The sequence below is a fragment of the Callithrix jacchus genome, chromosome 6 (assembly GCF_049354715.1).
Source record: "Callithrix jacchus isolate 240 chromosome 6, calJac240_pri, whole genome shotgun sequence".
Lineage (NCBI taxonomy): Eukaryota > Metazoa > Chordata > Mammalia > Primates > Cebidae > Callithrix > Callithrix jacchus.
The window spans coordinates 122,316,866-122,338,099 of NC_133507.1; the positions used below are offsets into that span (position 1 = coordinate 122,316,866).

Consider the following 21,234-nt stretch of genomic DNA (forward strand, 5'->3'; position numbering starts at 1 on the left):
GAAAAACACAGCCACAGTGAGATGTCATTTTATGCTCGTCATATTATCAACATTTAAAACTCTGTCCATACCAAGTATGGGTGAAGATATGGAGAAAGGGAACTCTATTACATTGATCGAGGAAATGTAAATGGACACAATGATTTTAGAGAACAATGTGCAATATTTATATATGTTGGAAATTTGCACACAGTAAAATCTAGCAATTCCATTTTTGGATCTATATCCCAAAAGTAACTTTAACAAAATTGTTTTGTAGAGACAGGGTCTTGTCATGTTGTACAGGCTGATCTTAAACTCCTGGCCTCAAACAATCTTCCTGCATCAGCCTCCCAAAGTGTTGAAATTATAGGTGTGAGTCACCACGCCTGGCCCCAGAAGAAATCTTGGCCATGTACCAGGAAATAAGGAAGAGTGTTAGTTTTCTGAGCAGTATTTTTTGTAAGAGCACAAAGAAAAGAAAAAAGAAGCATCCCAAACAATCTATATATTCATTAGGAGGAAGATAGATACATTGTGGCATAGTCGTATAAAGGAATAATATCAAGTAGTAAAACAAAATTAACTAGAATTATTTAGGTTGAACTACGTGAAATTGCCATTCTTTTAGATTGGAAACTACCAAATATTGGCAATTTCATACAGTTTAAATATGTGTATCAGAAACATAAGGCTAAGTAAATAATATATATAATATATATATTATATAAATCATGTAATGTTAAAAACACAAATGAGTCTTTTTTTGTTTTTTTATATGTATCCTTTTATTATTATTATTATTTTATTGCATTTTAGGTTTTGGGGTACATGTGAAGAACATGAAAGATTGTTGCCTAGGTACATACATGGCAGTGTGATTTGCTGCCTTCCTCCCCATCACCTATATCTGGCATTTCTTCCCACGAACAAGAGTCTTATGTGTTGCTTAGGAATTCATATGTATATTGTTCAAATAAACGGATGCATGGGAGTGATAAGGAGTTTAGAGTAGTAGTTGCCTGGGATGGGACTGGGATTTGGACATGCCAATGGGGAGGAATTACAGGGTCTTCAAATGCATCAATCATGTTTTATATCTTTAACTGAGTGCTGGATGTCGGGGAGTCTCTTTTTTTCATCCTTTTTTGTGTCTCAATGCTGATTAATGTCATTTAGCCACCAGATTGGGTGATTTATTGGTTTGTTGAATACCTGGCCAGGTTTGCAAGGAAGTTTTGCTCTCTTGGGTAGAGTATATTTTTCCAGTCGAGTACCCATCTGTATCTTTGGTGGTGATTTCTGTGACTGTAGTTAATCAGTGTTGCCAAAGGAAGGATAAGGGGCACTGACTCACTTTTTATTGCCCTGAGCAATTCCTGTTGCAAAATAATGATCTGGATATATTCTCCAGAACAGGAAGCAAGCTGCAGATGGGAAACTGCCTTATGACGCTTCTGAGGGTCCCAAACCGGTTTGTAACAAATCAGTGTGAGTCAAAGTGTTCATCTACAGAATCAGCCATCTTCACCATGACACCCCCCACGTCCAAACTGCTGCTGGCATTCCTCCACTCAGAATGCACAATCAGAAGCTCAGCACTCTATTGGATCAGGCTGCTATTTTACCATTTGCAGAACCTTCAAAAAGCTCTTTAAAGGCCGGGCATGGTGGCTCGCACCTGTAATCCCAGTACTTTGGGAGGTGGAAGCAGGTGGATCACTGGAGGCCAGAAGTATGAGACCAGCCTGGCCGCAATATGGTGGAACCCTGTCTCTACTAAAAATACAAAAATTCGCTTGGCATGGTAATGTATGCCTGTAGTCCCAGCTACTCAGGAGGCTGAGGCACAAGAATTGCTTGAACCCAAGAGGCAGAGGTTGCGGTGAGCCGAGATTATGCCAGTACCACTACACTTCAGCCTGGGCAACAGAGTGAGACTCCCTCTCAAAAAAAAAAAAAAAAAAAGGGAAAAAATTCCTTAGAAACTTGAGAAGGATCCTTCCACTAGGGCAGAAGGGATCAGAGAGTAAGAATCTTCACACCCCCACTCATGCCCTTCTGAATGCTCAGTTGGCCACACTGCAGGGAAACGGTGAGCCAATTTTGGCTTGGGGCTTCTTGCTGCTGCCAAATTAACAATTCTAGCCCTTGGTTCTAGACCTGCTACTGCTAAAAATGCTGGTGAGAGTGAGGGAAAGGTGTTTAGTTCTCATTTTACAGATCAGAAAATCAAGCCCCAGAGATGCTAAGCAGTCTTGGAGCTAGGAGCCACGGCCTCTGCACTTAAGTTACATCTAGAAACATCAGCAAGCCAACTTTATCAACAGTTCCAGGCCTGTAAGAAATGGGCGTCATTTATCTTGAAGATTGTAAACAAATAAAAAAATAGACTGAGCCATTACTGATGAGAAATGTGAATCATTCTGCCAGTAATCGAAAGTACAGCTGCCTGTACAAAAGCTATGCGGTGTCAAGCCTCTCCAGATCCTTGCATGTGACAAACCACTCAGAGTTCCCCTTTTATTTCTCTTTGTGCTCAGTAGGTTGTTGAAATTTCTGAAAAAGACAATGGAAATCAGGGGCAGGAAGAGAACAGTCCGGGGTGCTGAACAGACTCAGATCTCAGCAGCCTCCCTGCCCATGGCCATCTCTGTGCAGACACCTTGACCCCCCACCTACAGGTTTCCTAACCTTCGTAGAGGCTCCCTTCTGCCTGCCCTCCAGCCACATTGCCTGAGATTGACAACGCCCAGTAACAAGACGGAAACTTCCCTGTATGAAACGTCTTTGTACAGCGCCACCTTGCGATTCTGGAACCACAAAGTTGAGACTTCTGAACTTGGCATTCTTCTGCTCCACTGCTGTTTCATGTGTACATGTGTCTATCTCTCTCCTTTCATTGCAAACATACTTCTAAAACTCCCATTTTCTTGATTTAGAAATAGAACTACAAGCAGGTGGCTAAACAATTCAAACAGTACAAAACAGTCCATAGGGAAAAGGGAATTTCATACTGTCCCCCAAACCTTCAGTTCCTTTTATGGACATAATTACTGTTTCTAATGTTTTAAATATTCTTTCAGTGATGTTTTATTCTTAGATAAGCATATGCGTATCTGTGTCCTTCCCTCATTTTCTTCCCGCGAACAGTAGCAGACTGTTTTGCACCTTGGTTATCTCATGTAACACATCTTAGAGACTGCTCTGATTCGGAACACATAGATCTGCTTGATCCTTTTCACGACTGCTACAGCTCCACTGGAGGTGTGGATCATCAGTGATTTAACTAGCACCCTAGTGATGGGTATTTAGGGATTGCAAACTTCATAAGGGCAGAAACAATCTCTCACCCATCCTCTGTTTCTGATATGGTTTGGATGTGTGTCCCTGCCCAATCATAAGTCGAATTGTAAGCCCCAATGTTGGAGGTGGGGCCTGGTGGAGGTGACTGGATCATGGGGTGGATCCTTCATAAATGGTTTAGCATCATCCCTTTGGTGCTGTTCCTGTGATAGAGTTCTTACGAGATCTGGTTGTTTAAAAGTTCATGGCACCTCCCTGCTCCCTTGGTCTTGCTCTTGCCATGTGAGATGGCTGCTCCTGCTTTGCCTTCTGCCGTGAATAATAAAAGCTCTCTGAGGCTTCCCCAGAAGCAGATGCCACTATGCTTCCTGTACCGCCTGTGGAATTGTGAGCCAATTAAACCTCTTCTTCATAAATTACCCAGTCTTAGGCATTTCTTTACAGCAGTGTGAGGACAAGCTAATACAGTTTCCTACACTGTAACCTAAGGCAGGTCTTTGCACAAAGGGATGAGCCAGATTGCTTAGTAATTAAAACGCAAACACAAACCACAAGTATATCCATTTATGAATTGGGAGACAGCTTTTATTTGATTCAGAGTTCTGTTACTTGCTGCTTTGCTTCATTAAAAATGTGCTAGTTCTCATTCAGCTTCCTATCAGTCATACCACCAACCAGCATGTACTAAGCTCTGTATGTGCCAGGTAGGAGGAAACTTAGGGATGTAAGAAACATCCCTCCCTTCTAAGAAATTATAATCTGCTATGGGAGAGAAGACAGTTACTTTTTGGCAAAGTGACATAATAAAAATAATCAAGAAAAGGTGTATTTATTTATTTATTTTTGAGACAGACTCTCACTCTGTCACCAGGCTGGAGTGCAGTGGTGCCATCTGGGCTCACTGCAACCTCCATCTTCCGGGTTCAAGCAATTCTCCTGCCGCAGCCTCTCAAGTAGCTGGGACTATAGGCATGTATCACCATGCCTGGCTAATTTCTAGTATTTTTATTAGAGACGGGGTTCACTGTGTTAGCCAGGATAGTCTCGATCTCCTGATCTCATGATCAGCCTGCCTTGGTCTCCCAAAGTGCTGGGATTACAGGGGCAGGTCAACCGGCCTGGTGAAAAGATGGATTTTTTGAAAAAAGGTGTTAGGATAATTGGGTCTCCACCTGCAAGAAAGTAAAGTTATAAGCCCACCTCAGACCAAGCACACCAGCACAAAAATGCCAAATAGCTTAAAGATACAAATGTTAAAACAAAACTGGAAAGGTATTAAAAGAAAATAGAGTACCAGCAAAAAGTTCCCTCCTGAAGACATAAAAGCCAGAAGTTATAAAGGAAAAGGTTGATAAATTCAAGTAGATAAAAATGTAAAACTTTTGTATAATATAAGACACAAAGAATGCATTTAAAGACATACCATGAAGGTTAGAAAGATGAAGACTGAAGCGGTGGTTACACATTAATATCAATGTACTTAATGTTACTGAACTGTACACTTAAAATGATGAAAATGGTAACTTTTAGGTTATGTATATTTTATCACATAAAAAAAGACATGAAATGAATCAGAGGAAAATATTTGCTACATAACTAAGAATGAAGGTTCTTAATAAAATTTGTAAGACTACGCATACTTTTAGGAATGAATCAACAAAGAATTTCTATGAATTAGAAAAAAGTGACAGTCAGTCCAACTAAAAAATGAATAAGGAATATGAACAAGTGTTTCACAGAAGAAATAAAAATTGACAATGAAGTTATGAAAAATGTTCACTGTCCTTAGTCACTGCACAAAACAAACTAAAACAATGTGACACTGCGAAGATAAGCAAATGTTAAAGAAAAAAAGATTGCTGAGGTAAGGGGAAGTGGGTACTTTTTCTACCATTGGAAATATAAATTGGTGCAGCCTTATAGGGAGAGCAATTTGGCAACATTTTTCAGACTTAATTGCACAACCCTATGGCAGAGCAATTCATTCCTCTTCCACGAACTCTTTTCCTCCTAAAATAGTCAAGTGGATGAAAACACACGTTCACTGCACAGTGTGTAACAGCCAAAAATTGGAAACTATAAAACTCACATTCCTTCAATAGGGGAATGCTTAATACATTTTACAAGCATGAACTAAAAGTTAAGGCCCAGTTAGAGATGGAAAACACACCAGTAATTTGAAAGGGAAAATTTAATAGGAAGAATTATTCACTAGTAAAAGAAGGCTAACTGCTAACGGTACAAGAGCACTCAAGCTGTCTGCAGCCGGCAAGCCCCAGCTGATGAACAGGAAGTTGCCTGCTGGGAGGCTGCCAAAGTTTCCTGAAGGTGACCACCACTGGGTGTTGTTCTACAAGCTGCTGGCAGCCACAACGTTAGAGCAGGAAGAAAAGCACCACAACCCGGAAGAGAAACCCAGGCCTCTGCTAGGCCTTGCAACGTCCCTCTAGCGCCCTCTACTGACAAAGCCTAAAATTGTGCCGGCCGGTAAAGGAGATCTTTTTATGGGATGTAGCTTGGTGTCACCAAGCAGGACAGGGTGAATTTGGAGCTGAGATGCAACACAAAGATTGATACTGGCATAGTATACTCACCCTGCTTTTGTAAATAAAATGGTATATGTGATCTGTGTGTGTATGTATCTATAGATACACAATATTTGTTCCTACTTATTATGTATTTACATCTTTACTCTGCATTACAGGATCTGTTCTAAGTATTTTGCATATATTAACTCACTTGGTTCTCATAATAACCTGCACATGCAGGAATCATTATAGCTACTTTATGAATGAGCCAAGGAAGGCACTGAGACATTAAGTAACTTGCCCAAGGTCACACAGCTAGTAAGTGGCAGAGCGAGAATTACTATGGCTTTATAAGTCTAGGAAAAAGTCTGAAAGAATCAAAATGTCGACAACGGTGATTGCAAGGAAGCATTGAAGGGGCCATGCGAGGGGTTTTCACTTTGTAAAAATCAGTCCTTCAAATAAATAAATACAGTGACACAACTACTGCTTTGTGTTTATGGATAGGGTATTTTTTTAAAACTCATTTTTCAAAGAAGAAGCTAAACTAGTTAATAAACGACAACTTACAGGGCCAGGCAGTAAGAAACAAGTGCCTGATAAACGGTGGAGAATGTGAGCACCCTCCACACGGGTGGGAGGAGACAGGGACGGCTTCTCTGGGGAGCGGCAGTGGCTGGAGCAAAGGTTTGCAGGAGGTGGGTCATGTGCTCTGTGCTGCTGGTTTCTGTTTCACCTTGTGTCTGAGCTGGCTGGAAGGCTGGTTATTCGTCCTGAGCTTCCTGCCTGTCCGTGCCCCGCCAACAGCTTCAGAAGACAGTGACTGGCGGCTGCCTGAGGAATACCCGTGGGCAAGAGAATTAGCATTTATGGAGCATCACTGTCTGTGAGCTGAAGCACTACATATATTGCTTTACTCACTCCCCACAGCAACCTTATCTTTTCCACGTGAAAAGATGGAGGCCGAGTGAAGCAAAAGAAGGTGTTTAGATTCCTCAGCAAGTGAGAGGCAGAGTCGGGATTTGAATCCAGATCTCTCTGATACTGAAGTCCAGGTTGTCTGACACTGAGGTTCCACCTCTCTGGACTGCTTTCCAGAGAGTAAAAGACAGGCCCTTTTCCTCAGCTGGCTGCTTCTAGAAGTCTGACCCTGCTGGCTCACAACTACTTTAGTTTCTTGCCCAGAGGCTATGGGCTGCTGGTCAAGTCACAAGGAGAAGGAGGGCCCAGCCAGAGAGGCTGACATTGGCTTCTACTCACCGTCTTTTCTCCTTCCTTCCAGGAGCAGCCCCTGGGTGTGTCCACTTTCAGGGCCTGTGAGGTTGGACCTTGGCAGCCTGAGCCCTTGAGTTGGCCACTTAAATCTTGGGAATATTGAGGTAAGCCTGGAATTTCCAGAGGAGCTCTGGGGAAAAGAGAAGTGATGAACACTATTACCGTGCTCTGTCTAGACACCAATGGACTGGGTGGAACCAGTGACAGTCGGGATCTACGCGCCCTCGCTTTGGTTATTAATCCATTATTGTTCCCTATAGACTGGTATGAGTGGACGGCGGAATTATTTAGACAAGGTTTGGAGACCCGAACTCTGAGCTAAAATGCGTTGTCTTCCTATAGTGCAGGACCCTACGACGGTGGAGGAGCCGCAGGGGGATACTGGGCGACACCCAGACATTACGCACTAAATGGCAATGGCTCACATAGTGAAAAGTTGTTCTTCATGATTCCCGTACATCAAGGAAAAAACCCACTGTCAGTACTAATATATCTTTTTTTTGAGACAGAGTCTTGCTCTGTTGCCCAGGCTGGAGTGCGGTGGCATGACCTCGGCTCACTGCCACCTCTGCCTCCCGGGTTCAAGCGATTCTTCTGCCTTGGCCTCCCGAGTAGTTGGGATTACAGGTGTGCACCACCATGCCCAGCTAATATTTTGTATTTTTAGTAGAGAAGGGGGTTCACCATAATGGCCAACCTGGTTTCTAACTCCTGACTTCAAGTGATCCGCTCACCTTGGCTTCCTACGTGCTAGGATTACAGGCTTGAACCACCACACCTGGCCAGTACTAATATATCTTATCATGTCTCAAAACATGCGTTTTTCCCTTTTTGACAACAGAGTAGGCAATAGTGTCTAGCTGGAATTAGTAACACTGTTACATTCTCATGTTATTCAGTTTTCCAGTTCCTCTTTTGTGGCAAATGCAATGTTTTTCCATTTGTGGTAGTGATATAAAATGTCCTTTTACAAAAGTTTCATTCAAATTTTTATTTCAGTAAAGGCAGCCAATTAAAAATATAGTAAATTAAAGAACCAGCGATAAGGAATATGACAAACATTGTCAATGTCATTTAGGAATGACTGAAGTGGCCAACTTGGTGACATTTATGCTGAAGGCCAAGATGCTCTGAGAGACAGCATCTGAGGTGCCTGATTCAACTACAGAAGCTCAGGCTGTTTAGGGAAAATTCTAAAATGAGCCCGGGTTAAAGATCAGTGGTTTTTAGGATAATATAAAGGAGCTCTTTGATATCTGAGTCTCACTGCACATTTGCTTTTCTATCTGGGAAGCTTGGGAAGGGAATGGAGCCGACTATGAATGATTGGCAGGAAGTCAGTGATTTCCTAGTTGGCATAAGGAATAGGTGTTACCTGAGACTCCTGACTGGGAAAGAGAAGGAGACGGCAGCATTCATTTACCAGTGGAAGATCTCACTACTTCCCACTTCCAGTTCCTCTCCCTGTGGTCCCATTTTGAACATTTAAAGCTGTCTCTTCTGTTATTTAATTCCACTTTTTTTTTTTTTTTTGAGACAGAGTCTCGCCCTGTCACCCAGGCTGGAATGCAGTGGTGCAATCTCGTCTCGCCACAACCTCCACCTCCCGGGTTCAAGTGATTCTCATCTCAGCCTCCTGAGTAGCTGGGATTACAGGCGCCTGCCTCCACACGTGGCTTTTTTTTTTTTTTTTTTTGTATTTTTAGTAGAGATGGGGATCTCACCGTGTTGGCCAGGCTGGTCTTGAACTTCTGGCCTCAAGTGATCTGCCCACCTCAGCCTCCCAAAGTGCTGGGAGCTCACAGGCGTGAGCTATAATAAAAGCAATATATAAAAGCAATATACTTATGATTTTATTTCTTGGTTAAGTTCCTACTTATTATGTATTTACCCTGCATGCCAGGAGCTGTTCTAAGAGTTTACATGTATTAACTTGTTTGATTCGCATAATAACCTTCACATGCAGGAATCATTATTATGGTGACCTTATGAAAGAGGAAAGAAAGGCACTAACAATTGATTTTATGTTATTTAGGTTAAGGTTCATTGTGTTGTTCAAATCTTGTATAACTCTACTGCATGTCTGTGTTTCTTACCCATTATCGAGAAGGCAACATAAATATCTTACACTATGACTGTGGATTGTCAATTTCTCATTTGAAAGTTGGAGTTTTCCTTTATGTTTGCCTTATGTGGTGTTAGTCTAATGATATCAGTTGGTACATCTTTTTCCATCCTTGTACTTTCAGTGTTTAGATGTTCTTATACTTGAATTATGTCTGCTGTAAGGTTTTTCTTTTCTTATAGAAAGATATACTCTGGAAAGTTTTCATAAAATTATAGTATTTAGTCTATTTTCATTGAATGTAATTACCAATGTAATTGGGCTGAAATCTGTCTTTCCATTTGTTTTCTGTTTGTCACATCAGTTCACTTTTCTCTACTTTCTTGATTTCTTTGAGATGACTTAGTAATTTCAGAAAGTTCATCCGACCCGTTATTAGCTTGATTGTGCCTTCAGTATTCTCTTAGATGCACTTGAGTTGTGCTGCCAATAGCGCACCTGCGTGCCGTTTAAAACACTTTAATGAGATATGATGGACATACAACAAATGGCACATGAACTACGTAATTTGATAAATTTTGACATAAATGTGACATATATATGACAGACATATAAACACACTCATATATATATATTCATGTGCCATTTCAGTCAATGACAGACCGATATATGATCGCAATCTTATAAGATTATAATACTGTATTTTTACTGTACCATTTCTATGTTTAGACATATTTAGATACGCAAATACTTACGACTGTGTTACAGTTGCCTACAATATTCAATACAGCAACATGCTCTGTAGGTTTGCATCTTATGAGTAATAGTCTAGACCATACAGCCTAGGTGTGTAGTAGGTGATACCATCTAGATTTGCATAGTACAGTCTGTGATGTTGGCATAATGACGAAATCACTGACGATGCATTTCTCAGAAATTATGCCTGTCATTGAGTGATGTGTGACTGTATACATATGGGTGGACCTATCACCGCAGTCAGGATAGTGAACATATATATTAAATCCAAAATATTTCTCATGCCCTCTTGAATCCTGTCTTCCTGCCCCTCCCACCCCTGCTCCTTGGAGGCATTTAGTTCTGTAAATTTCCCCCTAGCTTTGCTTTAGCAGCATCCCGTGCATTTTGATATTTTGTTCTGATTTTAATGTAATTCAAATATTACATAGTTTCCCTTTGATTTCTTTTTTGACCCAGGGATTATTTAGAAGTGTGTTATTTTGTTTCCAAATATTTGGGGATTTTCCAGATACTTTTCTGTTGTCTAAGCCAATAACAAATTTCTGACTCCCTGAAGTCAAAGATCTGACTCCTCAGGGGGAGAGTTACACCCAAGAACCAGCGGTATTTTATGTTAGTGGTCATTGCCAGAGTGAATGCCACAGTGTTTGTGATAAACCCTAATAAACCCACCAGAGGGCAGCAAGCAGACATGAAAATTCTATTAAAAAGTCTTCCCGATCCAGGCAAGCAGATGGGACTCAGGCAGGTGAGGGAAGAAAGGAGCCGGCAAAGCGGATAAACGGAGGGGTAGTCTTTAAAGGAGAATGGAGGAAAATGAGGCTGGGTGGAAGGGAGAAAGGTGACACAAAACTCTATACATATGATCAAATCGTGTTTACACACACACGCACAAACACACACATACATGGATACGCCTGTGGGTAAAAAGATTGCTGCTGAATTTTGTATTTGTTGTTATGCTTTTTGGCATTTCAAAATTATTATTATTATTTTGAGACATGATGTCACGCTGTCACCCAGGCTGGAGTGCAGTGGCATGATCTTGGCTCACTGCAACCTTTACCTCCCAGGCTTAAGTGATCCTCTCACTTCAGCCTCCCGAGTAGCTGGGACCCTGAGTGCATGCCAGCACGACCGGCTAATTTTTGGTATTTTTTAAAGAGATGGGGTTTCATCATGTTGCCTAGGCTGGTCTTGAACTTCTGAGCTCAGGCAATCCACCCTCTTCGGCCTCCTAAAGGGCTAGGATTACGGGTGTGAGCAGGAGAGGTCAAGGAGATGCTCCTTGTTTGGTAAGGAGGGCAGAGACGCATGCACTATGGCCGAGAGGGCTTAGACCCAAATGGCAGGGTTTCTTTTTTTCTGAATTAATTGAGACCATTTTGAAATATGTAATGAACTAGACTATTCAGTTAATAAATGCAAGCACATAGGAGCAGAATGAAGACACTCATGACAAACTCTGAGTTTTAATTACTTGAGAACATAAGGGAATTTAGGGGGAAGAAAGTCTGTTTGCCATGAGCCTAAATTACATTGTGGGGCCTTGGTTTTTTCAACAACCCCAAAGCTTTCTTCACATGACAAAGATACTAAAAGCAGCTACTGAACTTCCATTCTGTAAGGTGCGTCTATCAAGAAGCCAGTGATGCAATGTGGGGAGTAGAGATGAGGGAATAAAGAAAATTAGCAGATCCTGAAGGCTCACCTGGATCCTTTCCAGGGCACATTTTCCCCTCTGAATTTAAGTATATAACTATACAAAACAAACAGGAAGAAAGGTGTGGCATAATTTTTCTTTTTCTGTTTTTTAGAGACAGAGTTTGGCTCTGTGGCCCAGGCTGGAATGCAATGGTGCGATCTGGGCTTGCGGCAATCTTGCCCCACTGCAGACTTGACCTCCCAGGCTCAAGTGATTCTCCCACCTCTGCTCCCCACCCCCAAGTAGCTGGACTACAGGAGTGCACCTCCACACCTGGCTAATTTTTGCATATTTTGTAAAGATGGGGTTTCATCATGTTTCCCAGGCTTGTTTTGAACTCCTGAGCTCAAGCTATCCATCTGCCTCAGCTGCCCAAAGTGCTGAGATAACAGGTGTGAGCCACTGTGCCTGGGCAGACTGAAGTTTTCAACTGAAGAACAAATTTAGCCAAAAAGCAGTATCAAGTTATTTCTACCCCCATGCCCCTGAATTAAATTTTCATAGTCTCTGATTCTCTTTGTTATATTCTTAACCATTTGGATTCTATTCAGTGTGTCTGTGTTTGTCCTTTTCCCTAGTACGATCCTTCTCTCTCTCTCTCTCTCTCTCTCTCTCCCCCTCTCTCTTGGAGACAGAGTCTTGCTCTGTTGCCTAGGCTGGAATGCAGTGGCACAATCTTGGCTCACTGCAACCTGTGCCTCCCAGCAATTATCTTATCTTAGCCTCCTGAGTAGCTGGGATTTCAGGCACCCACCACCACACCCAGCTAATTTTTGTATCTTTAGTAGAGACGGGGTTTCAACATGTTGGTCAGGCTCAAACTTTTGACCTCAAGTGATCTGTCTGCCTCAGCTTCCCAAAGTGCTGGGATTATAGGTGTGAGCTGCCTTGCCCAGACCCTTTTCTCTATCTTTATGAAAACATCTCTCCAGAAGATCTTCAGAGTTAAAAAAAAAAAGAAAGAAAGAAAAAGAAAAAGAAAAGAAAACATCTAGCAAGGTAGGTCCAGGAGGAAAAATAGAAAATTAGAAGACAAGAATGAGTCGTGTTGGTTTTCCTGGTGTAAAATTTGTATCAAAACATTACATAAATATTGAAGAATCCACAAGTTATAAATGCACAACTTGGTGAATCGTTTTGGTACGTAGTTTAATTCCTGCTTGCACACACTCCTGGCAAGAAAGCATGCTGGTTTCTAAAGTCATTCATTTTCTTGTGCATCAATGGATGGCTCTGTGTCTTTGGGCTTCATCCTGGCCCAGAGAGACAGGAGTTAACGTTGAGCATAGTAGTCTTTGGTCTCTGCGCCAACGCAGCCTGTGGGCAGCCTTGTGTAGTGATCAAGCAGTAGGTTTAGATGTCAGGCATGATGGGTTAAAAAGCCAGCCAGGGGAAAAATGGGAAGTGGCATTTTGCAATCTCATCAAACAATCTCGATATAAACTTTGAGAACAATCTGTTGGCGAACGAAGAGCAGCTGTAGGTTTTAGACTGAACGTGCAAGAAGAACGTGAACAGAAGAGATATACTAGGTGGGAGCAGTCAGGGTGGACTTCCTGGAGGAAGTGGACAGTGTGTGGATTCACATTTTGGAGATATCAAAGAGACAAGAGTATTCCAAGTGGGGGCAACAAACAAGAAGGGAGGCAAAAGAGAAAAGTATGAGGGAACAACATGATGTTGTCAGGAAACTAAGGCTGAGCTGAAATCCAGAGGACCCAGAAGAGCCTTGAGAAGGCTTGGGGCGTCTTATGGAGCAAGTGGGAACTTGCTCTGTTTGAGGAAATATGCCTGGAATATATGAGATGTCATTACCATTTCCTAAAGGTTATCTACAAGATAATTTTGGAGAATATCCACTCCCACCCCAGCACTGGGAACAATGAAACACTGAAACATTTATTTTCCTTACTTTTCTTTTCCCCTTTCCTTCCTTCCTTCCTTCCTTCCTTCCTTCCTTCCTTCCTTCCTTCCTTCCTTCCCTCCCTCTCTCCTTCCTTCCTTCCCTCCTTCCCTCCTTTTTCAGAGTCTCACTCTGTCATTCAGGCTGGAGTGCAGTGGTGCAATCTCAGCTCACTGCAACCTCTGCCTCCCGTGTTCAAGCAATTCTCCTGCCTCAGCCTCTGGAGTAGCTGGGTCTGTAGGCACGGCTAATTTTTTGTATGTTTAGTAGAGATGGGGTTTCACTAGTTGGCCAGACTGGTCTCAAACTCTTGGCCTCAAGTAATCCGCCCACTTTGGGCTTCTAAAGTGCTGGTATTAGAAGTGTGAGATACCGCACCCAGCCTTTTCCTTACTTTTTTGAAATGCATTTGTCTTCAACTATTGGATAGTTCTATGAGATAGACCATCTAATTTCTAGGTTTTTTCTAGGTTTTTTTTTTTTTTTGGCTGTTGTTGGCTGATTCGAATTTTGCTTTTTGGTTTATAGCAAACTGTTTAAGGAGTTACATAGACACGTATTAGTTTACTTCTCTAATTTGTTTTCTCCTGAATTCTCAGGTACTTTAGATTGATTGTGCTTTGGGTTCATCTTGCTTTTCCTTAGTGATTACTTCTTTCAGTTTCCTTCCCCTCCAGTTTGACAATTTTCTCCCTTTTCAAACAAGGAGCTCCTCTCTGTTGAGGCGTCTCGGGTGGTTAGCAATCCTTACCTGGATCATCCTCCCAGAGCTTGCTTTCTGGAAGCTCACACTGCAGCATAATTGTGAAACCATTTTTTTTTTTTTTTTTGAGACAGAGTCTTGCTCTATCGCCCAGACTGGAGTGCAGTGGCGATCTCGGCTCACTGCAACCTCCTCCTCTCGGGTTCAAGTGATTCTCCTGCCGCAGCCTCCCGAGAAGCTGGGATTATAGGCAAGTGCCACCACGCCCGGCTAATTTATTTTGTATTTTTTAGTAGAGACGGGGTTTCACCGTGTAGGCCAGGGTGGTCTTGATGTTCCGACCTCGTGATTCACCTGCGTCGGCCTCCCAAAATGTTGGGATTACAGGCGTGAGCCACCACGCCCGGCATAATAGTGAAACTTTTGATATTGTCCCTGGTGGCTTCTGATGCAAACTGGGATAGCATTTGTCTATTCATAAGTGAAAACAAGTTCCTGAGATCTGGCTGTCTTTTGCCCCTCTTTCCAATAACAGCAACGCCCTAGTTTCAGAGCATTCCCTTCTAGTTACCTCGGCCTCTGTGCCCCGTCCCCCTCAAATTAGTGCATAGAGATTTTTGAAGCACTCGTGTTACTCAAATGGGCTCATTTTTAGAATAAGCGAGGCAGATGGAACTGTGTGTATTCATGCAGATTTGGCCAGAACACTCTTCTCCTTCAGGGGTCCGTTGTCTGCAAGGACAGAAAAGAATTCTTAACTCCCATTTACTATCTCACATATTTTGTTATTTTTCGGTCTTTTCCTTTCCCCGCTACCCACAGAAACATTAGAATCATTCCCCTTTAGAAGAGTTGAACTATGATGCCTCCTGTCAGGGATGCAACGCGTTCCAGAGAGAGCAGGAGTGGCTCTATTCATATCAGACAGAATCGACTTTAAGTAAAAAACTGTCACAAGAGACATTAAAGTACATTACATAATGAAAAAAGCATCAATCCACCATGAAGATATAACAATTACAAATATATGCATTCAATATCAGAACACCTAAATATATGAAACAAACAATGACAGAACTGAAGGGAGAAATAGCCAGCCATACAAAAATAGTAGGAGACTTCAACACTGTACTTTAAATAATGGATAGAACATTCAGACAGAAGATCAATAAGGAAGCAGGGGACTTAAACAACAATATAGACCAAATGGATCAAACAGAAATACGCAGAACGTTCTACCGTACAGCAGCAGAATGCACATTCTCCTCCAGTGCGCATGGAACTTTCTCCAAGGTAGATCACATGCTGGGTCACAAAACAAGTCTTTGTAAATTCAAGAGATTGAAATTATACCACATATCTTTTCTGACCTTAACGGAATGAAACTAAAAATCAGTGGCAGAAGGAAAAATGGAAAGTTCACAAATATGTGGAAATGAAACAACACATTGTTGAACAAAAATTAGGCACAAAAAATCAAAAAAGAAATTAAGAAACTCCGTGAGACAAATGAAAAGAAAAACACAACATACCCAAACTTACAGGATAAAAGCAGTACTAAGCAAAAGCAGTACTAAGAGAGACTTTACTGCATTAAACATTTGCAGTGAAAAAGAAGAAAGATCTCAAGTAAACAGCCTGACTTTGTACCTCAAGGAGAGGGAAGAAAAAGAAGAACAAGAGGAACTAAGCCCAAAATTAGTAGAAGAAAATAGCAAGGATTAGAGACTAAGAAAATAGAGAATAGAAAAGCAATAGAAAAAAAATCAACAAAATTTTTAAAAGAAAAACAAAAGAATTGGTTTTTTGAAAAGATAAAATCAACAAATCCTTAGACTAAGTAAGAAAGAGAGTAGACTCAAATAAACAATATCAGAAATGAAAAAGGAGACATTACAACTGATGCCACAGAAACAAAAAGAATCACGAGACTACAATTCTATGCCAACAAACTGGATAATCTAGAAGAAATTAATAAATTCCTAAAACCTTCCAACTTTCCATGACTGAATCATGAAGAAATAGAAAGTCTGAACAGACTTATAACTAATGTGGAGGTTTGATCAATAATCAAAACATTCCCAAAACAAAGAAGTCCGGGACTAGATGGCTTCACAGGTGAATTATTCCAAACATCTCAAGAAGAATGTCAGTTCCTCTTAACTATTCTTAAAAACTGAAGAAGAGGGCACACTTCCAAATTCAGCCAACATTATCCTGATACCTAAGTCAAACAAAGACATTACAGCAAAAGAAAACTGTGGGTCAATATCCCTGATGATCGCATCTCAATAGATGCAAAGAAAGCATTTGACAAAATTCAATACCCTTTTGTGGTAAAAACTTTCAACAAACTGCGAATAGAAAGAGTCTCAACATCATCAAGACCATATATAAGAAAATGTTCACTGTTGAGTATCATGTTAGTTGTAAGCTTTTCATATATGGAATTCATAATGTGTTTCAAATACATTACAAAGCTATAGTAATTGAAACAGCATGGAAATAGCATAAACACAAACACATAGGCCATCAGAAGAGAAGAGAGAGCTCAGAAATTAATTCATCCATATACAGTGCTTTAGTCCATTCAGCCTGCTAAAACAGAATACCATAGATTAGGTGGCTTACAAAACACAGAAATTCATTTTTCACAGTTTTGGATGGTAGGAAGTTTAAGATCAAGGAGCTAGTAGATTCAGTGTCTGGTGAGAGGCCACTTCTTGGTTCATAAATGGCCATCTTCTCCATGTGTCCTCATGGAATTAGGGTGATCGAGTGGAGCTCTCTGGGATTTCTTTTATAAGGCACTAGTCCCATTCATAAGTGCTCTATCTTCATGACCTAATCACCTCCCAAAGGTCCCACCTCCAAATACCAACACACTGGGATTAGGTTTCAACATATGAGTTTTAGGGGAAACGCATCACTCTATTGCATATACTACTTAAAGCAATCTACAGATTTGGTATGATCCCTATCAAAATCCCAATAGATTTTTTCATTTAACAGAAAAAACCACTAAAGTATAAAAGGACCACAAATAGCTAAATCAGTCTTGAGGAAGAACAAAGCTAGAAGCATCATGCTTCCTGATTTCTAAGTATGTTACACTCTCATGGTCATAGCAGCACTATTTACAGTAGCCAACATGTGGAAACAACCAAAATATCCATTGACAGAAGAAAATGTGGTATTCACATACAATGGAATATTATTCAGCCTTATAAAAGAGGGAAATTCTACAATATGTGACAACATGGATGAATCTTGAAGGCATTATGCTAAGTGAAATAAGCCAGTCACTGAAAGAGAAATACTGAGTGATTTCACTTACATGTGGTATCTAAAGTAGTCAAAATTTATATAATCAAAGAGTGGAATGGTGGTTTCCAGGGGCTGGGGAGGGCGGAAATGAGGAGTTTCCTGTCAACAAGCATACAGTTTTAGTTAAGCAAGATGAGTAAGTTCTAGAGATCTGCTTCAACAATACTGTATTGTACACTTAAAGATTTGCTAAGAGGGTGGATCTCACTTAAATGTTCTTACCACAATAAAATAAAATTAATAAAGTGATAGGAAAGGATTCCTATATATAAAAAGGCCAATACCTAATTTCCATTTAATAAAAAGCAATGAACAGTCAACTTATGTACAAGCAAATTTCTGTTATTGAGGCAGATATGGGATATAGAAGAAAAATTTCCCAACTGACTTCACAAGGTGCACATAGCCTTGAAACCACAAGCATAATCTAAATAATTTACTTTTAAGAAACTGAGACAGAATAATCCTTTAATTATCTCAAAAGATCTGGACATTTCTTTTTTTTTTTTTTTTTTGGGACAGAGTCTTGCTCTGTTTCTTAGGCTAGAGTGCAGTGGTGCTATCTCGGTTCACTGCAATTTCTGCCTCCTGAGTTCAAGGGATTCTCCTCACTCAGCCTCCTGAGTAGCTGGGATTACAGGCGTGCACCACCACATCAAGCTAATTTTTGTATTTTTAGTAGAGATGGGGTTTCACCATCTTGGCCAGGCTGGTCTCAAAATCCTGACCTTGTGAGTCACCATCTCGGCCTCCCAAAGTGCTGGGATTACAGGCGTGAGCCACTGGCCCCAATGCCTGTTTCTGATTTTTATCAAATGCCAGGAACCTAATAGGTAAGGAAAAGTCCCTAACTTGATAAAAATATCTACTAGAAGCCCAAATCAAAAATCATATTAATTAGGAAATTTTGGAAGTCTTCTCATTAAACTCAGGAACGTGATAATTCATTACTAACGTATTGCTCCACACTGTTTTGGAGGGCCTGGACAAGTTAACTGGTGAGGTGATTTGGTAAGTTAGATGAATGTGCATAGCATCATGGCCTTCCTGAGGCATACAGGAGGCGATGGGCTGAGCCCTGACTGCAGCTCCCTCGAGGGCCTGCCACACATGGATTATGCACCCCCAAGTCTGTTCAATTCTGTTGCTGGGGTGGGGGGACAGGGGGCAGTAACCCCCTGTTTGGTAAAGCCTTTGTAATTGCCTATGGCTTGGCCTGACAGATGATAGTACATAGGATTTTGGTCTGGAGCCCAATTAATTCCTCAACTCCATCCACTGATTTTTCTGAGCCTGAGCAACAAACATAGCCTACCCCATCGTGGACCTGAATGGGTTGGATTTTGGGGGTCTGTGTTAGGACTCAGGTTACTATTCTGCAGTTACAATGGATCATGGTCAGGATTACAATCACTCCCAGCAGGATGATCAAGCCTGCCTGTAATATGGAATGCAACCATGAGCCGCAGTGTGACCATGCGTTCCCATAGCCCATTGAATCTGCTTTAGAGAGAGAGAGGCTTTTTTTCCTAAGCCTGACAATGAACTGTTTTACTTTGCCAGTCTCAGTAATCAAAGTGCAACATGAAGTGTTTCCAGTTGCATGGGCCTCTGCTTGGCCAGCAGGACGTCAAGGACTATGTACTTACTCAACACTAGTTAGGCTAAGGAATTATGGCTTGTCCATTGTGCCTCCCAAGCTGAAGCAGCATCATTCATGACCTGAGTGAGAGTCAAAGAAAGGTTGTGCACAGTGTTTTCTAGTTAAATGACCCAACAGTGGTAATTGCCTGAAGTCCATCTTTTTTTTTTTTGATATGAAGTTTCACTCTTGTCGCCCAGGCTGGAATGCAATGGTGTGATCTTGGATCACCGCAACCTCTGCCTTTTGGGTTCAAACCATTCTCCTGCCTTAGCCTCCCGAGTAGCTGGAATTACAGGTACCTGCCACTATGTCCGGTTAATTTTTGTATTTTTAGTAGAGATGGGGTTTGGCCATGTTGGCCAGGCTGGTCTTGAACTCCTGATCTTGTGACCCGCCTACCTCGGCCTCCCAAAGTGCTGGGATTACAGGCATAAGCCACTGCCCCCAGCCTGGAGTCCATCCTTGAACAGAGAGTTGGTAATGTCACTTGGCAGTAACCACAAGTAACCAAGGTCTGCCTAGTTTTTCAGTTCCTGTCTTCCATGGTATAGTGCAATATGCTCAACAAGAGAGGCTGTTTGGGTCTTCTGGGGGAAATCTCTGATTAATGCCCCATATGTGCATGTTACATTGGTAGGAGGAAGGCAAGTGAAGGCATGACTTTTTTTTTTTTTTGAGACAGAGTCTCCCTCTGTTGCCCAGGCTGCTGTGCAGTGGCACAATCTTGGCTCATGACAACCTCCTCCTCCCAGGTTCAAGCAATTCTCCCAGCTCAGCCTCCTGAGTAGCTGGGATTACATGTGCCCACCACCATACCTGGCCGATTTTTGTATATATATATATTTTTACCATGTTGGCCAGCCTGGACTTAAACTCCTGACCTCAAGTGATTCAACTGCCTCAGCCTCCCAAAGAGCTGGATTATAGGTTTGAGCCACTGTGCCCGGCCAGGCATGCTTTTTTTAATCCCAGTAATAACGCAATTGCTATAGGCATGCTTTTTATAAAAGAAATAATACTCCAAGGGAACACATACAGTGCTAAGAGTATAAATGTCATTAATTACCACAGGGGTCAGCCAGGCAGAAATCTCTCCTGTTGAGGAAAATCCTTAAGTGGAATTGAAAAGTCCATGTAAGGTGGGAGCAAATGTCTCCCCTAATGAGGCCATAATAGCCCTGATAGTGGATTCCAACCCCCTTTCCCCAAATGTTCCAGTTGCCTTCAACTTGGGCGGGAGCAAGCTGACATCTCGAAATGTGTTCTGCTCCTGCAGTGTCAGAGTCTAGCCACAGCATTGCATCGTGGACAGATTAATCCAGTTGGGGTAGCTTAGGTACCAGAAAAATCCATGTTTACAGAAATGTTTGTTTGCAGCATTCAGTGGCACAGGAACAAAATATTTATTTGTGGAGACACATCTAGCATTTTGTCAGATTCAGTGGGGAACTGCCTGGGACAGGCAAATCAATGAATTTAGTGACTTGGAAGTCACACAGTCTATTCTTTAGGAGAAAGAGAAGGAAGGTTAGATTTCTACCTCTCCCTCCTCTGTACCCTGGCTTATGGGTTCATAGGCACTCAGGTCCTATCAGTTGGGGGAATTTCCCCATCCACTGCGACATGGGCAAGGGTAGCATCTTCCATCTATCCTCAGGGAGGTGGGCTGTAATTTGGCCTGGATCCTCTGTTGACTCAAAAAAAAAAAGTTTCTCTTCTGGCCGGGCACAGTGGCTCAGGCCTGTAATCCCAGCACTTTGGGAGGACAAGGTGGGCGGATCACAAGGTCAAGAGATCGAGACCATCCTGGCCAACATGGTGAAACCCTGTCTCTACTAATAATACAAAAATTAGCCTGACGTGGTGGCATGCACCTGTAATCCCAGCTACTTGGGAGGCTGAGGGAGAAGAATCGCTTGAACCCAGGAGGCGGAAGTTGCAGTGAGCCAAGATTACTCCACTGCACTCCAGCCTGGCGACAGAGTAAGACTCCATCTCAAAAAAAAAAAAAAAGTTTCTCTTCTACACACTGATATCCA

The 21,234-nt window shown here is 41.8% G+C and overlaps 1 long non-coding RNA gene across 1 annotated transcript; it reads left to right on the forward strand.

The window, feature by feature from the left end:
* The first annotated feature begins 6,542 nt into the window (after positions 1–6,542).
* On the forward strand, positions 6,543–12,128 carry LOC144576695 (uncharacterized). Its single transcript, XR_013519033.1, has 3 exons — positions 6,543–6,699; positions 7,096–7,192; positions 11,730–12,128. It is a non-coding gene; the product is annotated as an uncharacterized LOC144576695 (long non-coding RNA).
* The last annotated feature ends 9,106 nt before the right edge of the window (positions 12,129–21,234 follow it).